Source organism: Hylobates moloch, unplaced genomic scaffold, assembly GCF_009828535.3.
Source record: "Hylobates moloch isolate HMO894 unplaced genomic scaffold, HMol_V3 SCAFFOLD_2, whole genome shotgun sequence".
Lineage (NCBI taxonomy): Eukaryota > Metazoa > Chordata > Mammalia > Primates > Hylobatidae > Hylobates > Hylobates moloch.
The window spans coordinates 140,458,073-140,465,945 of record NW_026652277.1 but is presented as its reverse complement, the minus strand read 5'-3'; the positions used below and the strand labels follow the sequence as shown (position 1 = coordinate 140,465,945).

Below are 7,873 nucleotides of genomic sequence, written 5' to 3'. Positions count from 1 at the left end.
TTGAGAGGCAGTAGGTAAGATATATGCTATACTAACATTGTAATATCAAATTTTCATTGGAACTTCTGCAATTATTTGTTTTATTATAATCAGTATTCTTGAATTAATTTTTTTGCTTATTTGTGAGATTTACTTAGAATTAAGATATGTAGCTGTCTTCCTCACTAAAACATAAGATCTAGAAGAAAGAATATATACTTACATAAACTATGTCTAAATGTTGTGAAATATGCAGAGATATGGTACATATTATACCTGACCATTATTTTCCCCAGTATTTTTTTTTAAAACCAAGAAAACACATAAATACAACCAAAATAAAAACCCATCAAGATTTTATTGGCTTTCTCTGCCTCATTCCAGTTTTGGAAACAATCTTGACCTAAATCCAGACAGATGGCCGAGGGTTGAATGTCACGTTTGCTTTGCTGCTGGTCCTGTTATGAACTGAGATTTTATTTTTTTCTGTAATAAATGAAAGTGACAAGGCAATACCAATACAAGGATGAGTAAATGTTTGACAAAATGAATTCCAAGGATACAATTCAAACATTTGTCAGGAGCCCGAGATAATTTCTTATTTGTTTTGTTATGCCTTTCCAATTTGTCTCTAAATAAAAATATTTACAATTTAGGATTCACTCTGTCTCACAGGATAGGATATGTATGACCTTACAAATTTATAGAAAGCTTCTTTATGTTGATGTGAAGAAGAAAATAAGATGAAATAACCATGGTCTATTTCCAACCAACAGCAAATGTTCTCACATTCTTAACTCCTGCTTTTGTTTAGGAAAAGGATAGTATGAGTCATTATGAAAAACAATCCCTCCCACACCTGTTTCCCCTACCCCTCTCACAATTCTCTAAGTGCACATGTATGCGCATGTGTACACAAACACACGCACACGTATGCGTGCCCGCATGCACGCACACGCTGAGAATTCAGCCCAATAGAGGAGGGACAACTTTATAGAGATGGGCTTATTTAAGACAATGTATATAAACATTTTCTGCAAAATTCACTAAACTATAGGAAAGACAAATTCAAATGGGAGCAGCAAAGCATTTTTTAATGCTTTTTGTTCTTTATAATTATTAGATTAAAAGGAAAACGGTGATAATAAGATCCATACAGGCTGTATGCTAATGGAAGATAAAGAACTGCTTTGTAATGTGAAACTTTGCCTCCACACTATATGACTTTAAGTGCACCAAACTCTTCAGATGGAAAACTGGTTTTCAGCAGATACCGGGCAAACTGTAAAGATGATCTCACATTGCCAAATGGGCCTTCAGCTGCTTTTCTAATTGACTTTTCCATGGTTTGTTGCTTAGTGTTACACATACTAATGTGTCATCCTAGACTAATCAGATTTTCAAGTCTCACCCTGCCTGTGTTTGTAGGTTTCAATCTTACAATTCCTCTGCTATTACCCTCCAAAATCGTTGAAACTGACTACTTCTGTTGTTAGAAGCATGATACAGAAAGTATGGTGCTCATGACTACTATGGCTGACACATAAGTCTCCCAGTTGACACAATAAAGCCAAGAGACCCTAAGTCCAGTGTGTTTCTCAACAATTATTCAGTACAGGGAGAAACACTCCTAGTTGTTTCCTAGGCAACCATTTAGTGAAAAATGTGCAGTTATATTTCGTTTCATCCCATTTTCTATTTTCCTAGAACCGGCTAATTTTTCCCCTTATTTTCCAATACCCGTTTCTCCTCACATTTCTCTTTATACATTATCTTTGATATTTCTTCTCCTCTCGCCTTTCTCTCCTGTTCTTTCCTGCTATTAATGATCTAACTTTCTTTCCCTTAGGAATGAGATCAAAACAAATACTTGTCTTTAAAGTTGCCCTGTCAACTACCATCTGGTTACTGTTTTGTTCCTTTTTAGAAAATCAACAGTAGACCCTTCGTGAATGTGGAAATTCTATTCACTTTTGCTTCCAGGGCATGGTTGTGTCCCAGCTTATTAAGATGCAGAAGTCTTAGTGCTTCGGAATCTAATTTACACATCTGCCTGCTTTCTTGGAAGGCTGAGGGAATTTGAAATGCTGTTTCTCAAACAACACCAAAAACAAACAAAGAGAAAGGGCCAGAGAAATTTTCATGTGGGGAGAGATTGCTTTTGTCTGTAGATGGCCAGCAAAGTAAGTCAGATATGCAAGAAACACATCAAGTGTTCTGGGAGGGGAGTATTTGAATGCTAAGCAGTCATTTGTGTGGATCCAGGCTTCTTACAGTTTCCAGGTCTTGTTCTCTGATGTGGAGATCTTTTTGACAGAGTAGGCTAGTTTTTGTCAGTTGCCACTCCATCCCGTTTACTGGCTAAGAATAAAATAGAAAATAATTTATTTTATATAACTTAAGAAAAATACCAAGGTTTGATAGCACTCATCCCGTTTGTTTACCACATACACACACACACACACACACACACACAGCCTTTTAAGCTTCCCTGTTACCTGCAGGATAAAGCCCAGGTGCTTTAGCCTGCCATTCCTGGATCTCTAGAATCTACTGTGAGCCTCATTTCCAATCCTGTTTTTCTTGTCTCCCACCACTTTCTCTCTGCGCCTCAGTGCCAGCCACCCCAGCCCGCTTCTCTCAAAATACCCGTGTGCACTTCTGCCATCTCTCAGCTTCTTCTCATGTGAAGTACTCTCCCTTTTCCTGCCCATCTCTCTGTCCCGTCTTTCTGGACCCAAGTCCGTCTTCCCTCTGTGACCACACCTGTAAGTGGCCCTCACTCAGGCCCCTGCTTGGCATGGCTCACGCTCATCATGTGTTTCCATGCACCATGTCCCCCATCCTCGTTGTACATACCTGTACTCAGACAGGCTGCAGGAAGACAGCTACTGGTGGGTTCCTTCCTCTCCTTTCTCTCTGGCCATCATTGCCAGAAGAACTCAAATATGGAAACTCCAGAAGCATCTAAGAATAGGGACTCATTGGTGTGAGGAGAAACAAGACGATTATTTCAAGGGGCAAAAATCTTAAGAAAAGGATAACACTTTATGGTTCCCAGCCAGTCAGATAGGATGACTCATTACCCAGGATAACATGGTATAACATACATGTAACATAGTCAGACATGTGGCAGCATGGGGCTGCCTATTTCCATACCTTGGAGAAGCAATGAGGGGGAGTGAGGACAGCTTCAGGAAGGCATTCATCAAAGTAATTGAGTAAATGAACACAGCATTACTTTCTATAGGGATTCTGATCGTTTCTTCAATTAATACTGAGAAATGTTATAACTCAGTTGTTGAATGTGCAATTGTAGGTACTGTATGCATAATACAGCCTGTTTTCTTTCAGCTTGAAAACTAAACACAGAAAAAATAGAAAACAAATTTAAAAAGGAAATATTAATTTAGTTGCAAGTTAAAATACATATATTATTACTGATAATCCATTTTACTGTCTCAAAATTTCTCTTAAAATGAGTCCAAAATTCAGGGACTGTCAGAATTAGCTAGAATTTAGAGGACTTTTCAATATTCATTTTGCATATAAGAAAACTGAAGTTCTGAGAAATAAAGGAACACTTGTATTAAAAAGAACGTGTGAATGGAAGAGAACCACTCTTTCTTTTTCTTTTGGATTTTCTGTCATTCTTGGTGACACAATCATCCAGCCACCGGACCTCATTTTCTGCTAATAGGTAAAGTAACTAATAAGGTATCTCCTTGGGTCTACACATTCCCCCTCCTGGCCAACCACCTAAACATCCATTGCTATAGGGAAACAGATGTTTTCATCAGAAGAGTGAAATGATTCATTTCGTTAATTACCAGAGGCGACAAGCACCTGGGGAGGAGACCCAAGCCCTTCTTGACTGTGGTGTTAAAAGGGAAGACTTAGGAAGATGGCGCCCATGGAGGGCAGGCTGGTGCTAGGGAGCAGGAGGTGTCTGTGAAGTTGCCTCAGAACTTTGTTGCTAAAGCAGCACTCTTTCAAGGTGTAGAGCTCAGTGCAGAGGAAGTGTGTCCTGTTCTTCCTCTATATTTAGTGTCTTTTTTTAATCCCAACTATGACAAGAGGCACCAGGAACCAAAATTATCCCTATGCTTAGACCAAAGCCTTCGGAGGCTGTGCAGCATAGATCTACCCAAGTAAGAGGAACCCCAGGGAAAAAAGAAGGTGGTGGAGATCAGAGCTCAATTCTGCACCTGCTGAGTGCCCTTCAAACGACTTTAAGAGGCAGTCTTGTCTTTAAGCACACCCTCAGCGTTAATTATCATCTTAACCTTTTAACTAATCTGTGCTTCAGTTTCCTCAGCTGTGAAAGGAGACCAAGAATAAACCCTGTGTCGTGAGGTTGTTGTGAAAATTAAAAGAGTTAATATGGATAAAGCACTTAGAACAGTATCACTGTGTGTTTGCTCTCATTTGGGGAGATGATGTAGATTAGTGATTAAAAGCATGGATTCTGGAACAAACTTGCTTTGGTTTGAAGCTTGGCTTTACCATTTACTCATGTGAGCTTGGGACAGTACCTCTCTGGGCCTATTTTCTCATATGTTGGCCTATTGTGATAGTTAAATAATCTCGTAAAGCACTGACAACAGTTTTAATACATACTAAGGGTTAGTTATATACTATCTGTTCCTTCCCCTTGTTAACTACCCACATGTGGGCCTGTCACTGAACGTACATCTTCTTGTAGAGCGAAAGCACTCCAGAGATTTCAGAAGCTGTGCTCAGAATCTCTCACCCCAATAGAACCTCACCAAGACTACCTGGCCAGCGTCCCCTTTGTGCATTCAACTTTCCCACATAACAAACAGTGGGATTTGTGGAAAACATTCTATTTTTCTTCCTGCTCTTGGAAAACCAGGAATAATCATCTTGTTAACCCCAATTCCTCCACTTAGGAGACACCAATCTTTCTTCTAATTGGAAGGGGAACTATTAAGCAATAAGATGATATTTTGAATTAAATCAAGAATAAAACCACACATTCACATAGCATTTATGCATTTACTTGAGTTCAAACTGCCAGGGGCTCTTCCAAGTCTAAAAGTCACAACTGAAAACAGTGCTTTAAACTTGAAAGACATCAAAGGTCTATTTTGAATTGAAGCTTGTAGAGAACTCAGGATTGTTTGTAATTTGATTTTAATGAATAAAACGTTTGTGTATTGCTATTTTAAATTTTTTTAAAGAAGATCCAGATGACCCTGTTACACAGAAAAAGGAACTCTTTGTTACACATCATAAAAAGTGATAGACTTTATATTCTTTATATTTATTTATTTATTTATTTTTAGCTTTTATTTTATTATACTTTCAGTTCTGGGATACATGTGCAGAAAGTGAAGGTTTGTTACATAGGTATACATGTGCCATGATGATTTGCTGCACCCATCAACCCATCATCTAGGCTTTAAGCCCCACATGTATTAGGTATTTGTCCTAAAGCTATTCCTCCCCTTGCCCCCCATATATTCCTAAGAAGTGTAGTTTTTTATTTTTATAGATTTAGGGGTTATGTATCATCTTGTTACATGAATATATTGCCTAGTGGTGAAGTCTGGGCTTTCAGCGTAGCCGTCGCCTGAATAGTGTACATTGTACCCAATAGGTAATTTCTCATCTCACTCCCACCCCCTTCCAAGTCTCCAATGTCTACAATTCCACTCTCTATGTCTGTATGTATGCATTATTTAGTTCCCACTTATGAGTGAGAACATGTTGTACTTAAGTAAAATAACTCAGAAACTTTCTGATGGCCTCTAGTTCCATTCATGTTGCTGCAAAAGATATGATTTTATTCTTTTTAGGGCTAAGCAGTATTCCATTGTATTGTACTATATTTGCTTTATTCAATCATCTGTTGATAGACACAGGCTGATTCCACATTTTTGCTAATATGAATAGTGTTATGACAAATATACTGGTGTAGGTATCTTTTTAACGTAATGATTTATTTTTCCTTTGGGAGAAGTATATTTTTAAGCTATATTAGAACACCTTTTGATACCTAAGAACATAGGGTATCCTAAAAAATCGGTAGCCACAGAATAGCACACTGTTGTAATTTTATTTTTCTTGTGTCTCTTGAAAACATTGTGTTTGAAATACTGTAGTTTTGGTTGCCATTTTGTTTTTGCAGTAATCCTGACCAACACGTAGCAGAATTGGTAAAACAAACTGGAAACCTCAGGGATGCCTCGACTAAATTTTTTGTAGAGCCAGTGGGAGTAGAGCACCACCTAGTGTCAGTTTTGAATAATTCTCTCAGATAAGAAAGACTGCCTAGGGTGAAAATAATTTACCCAAAGGCACGTAGTCAATACAGGTCAAATTTAGGTCAAAACCCTGGAAGCAAATCCACATTTATTGACGATAGCCCCATGCTTTTTCTCCTATTATTCTCCACAATTTTACATCAAAGAAAGGCAATATGTAAAAAAGCAAATCTCTTCCAGTAATGGAAATTCAATTTAGGTGACGAATACGTTATAAAACAGGAGTATTTGAATATCTGGTATGCCTAAAGCACTATGAGAGCTCAATTCCAGAGTCAATTCCACAGACTCTAAGATTAGGTAATTTTTTTTATTTTTTTATTTTCAGATTTCTGGCTTTCTTATGGTTCCCTGAGGTCTCTGTAGCCACCCATCTGGCACTTCGGACGCTTCTCTGCCATCAACATTGCCAAAAATAATTCAGCCTCTGAAATTTATCGCTGAGGAACAAATGAGATGATTTCACTTACCTATGTGGCCCTTCTCTAAAAATGTTCATGGTTAGTTCGTGCCAGATGCAGTTTCTGTCTCAGAATGTCCGTATGCCCTCTTCACAACCATGGTTAGCCCCAAGCTGAGTGTGAGCTGAGTCAAGGATGGGGAGCCTTTCTTCTCTGCCTCTCTTCCAGCTACTACTTCCCACCCCGAAGAACCCCAGGCTTCTCACCAACTCTGCACTCCTTCAGGGCCCTACAAGTTAATGGCAAATTAAATGACTACAATACCAACAGCTTGCCATATAAAATCATTTCTGGAATGAGGTAAAATATGAGTTAATGAAAGAATAAAGCCCAATAAATAAATAAAATTGCTGTTTTGAGATATCAGGGGTCACGTTGGCTCATATGTTGTTCTTCTTATACAACTTTTAAATTTCCCTAAGAATTTTGAGTAAATTCAGACAAATCTAATACGCTCATGGATGAGCTGGTTTGGGGAAGAGGGGACTTTTGGTTCAAGAGAGGCTGTGCACATCCAAACTCTGAGAGCCCTGTCCTAAGTCACTGTTGCACTTTCTTGTGTGAACTCTCAAAGATACTCTCTGAATCTATTTTCTTCATCTGTAAAAATGAGAAACATTAACAACTATTTTATATGATTTTTTATGAAGATTCAAAAGGATCTACTATGTGCTAAGTAATCACCAGTCACACGAAATTTGGCTATGATGATTTTTTTTTTTTTTTTGAGACGGAGTCTCGCTCTGTTGCCCAGGCTGGAGTGCCGTGGCGCTGTCTCAGCTCACTGCAACCTCTGCCTCCTGGGTTCACACCATTCTCTTGCCTCAGCCTCCCAAGTAGATGGGACTACAGGCACCCACCACCACGCCTGGCTAATTTTTTTATATTTTTAGTAGAGACGGGGTTTCACCGTGTTAGCCAGGATGATCTCAATCTCCTGACCTCGTGAACCGCCCGCCTCGGCCTCCCAAAGTGCTGGGATTACAGGCATGAGCCACCGTGCCCGGCCTATGATGATGATTTCTATTGATGTGTGCCCACTAAGAAATCCATTCTACGATTTTAACAAGTAACAACAATATTGTCCCAGCCCTTTGTTTGAGCCAATGCTTCCAGTTTTTAACTGGCTGCAGATTTTTAATG

At 38.8% G+C, this 7,873-nt stretch overlaps 1 long non-coding RNA gene across 1 annotated transcript; it reads right to left on the bottom strand.

Annotated features, from left to right (window-relative positions):
• Positions 1-238: 238 nt before the first annotated feature.
• Positions 239-7,049, bottom strand: LOC116471589 (uncharacterized). Its single transcript, XR_004248828.2, has 3 exons — positions 6,740-7,049; positions 2,839-3,341; positions 239-2,340 (listed from the first exon to the last, which is right to left on the bottom strand). It is a non-coding gene; the product is annotated as an uncharacterized LOC116471589 (long non-coding RNA).
• Positions 7,050-7,873: the final 824 nt, after the last annotated feature.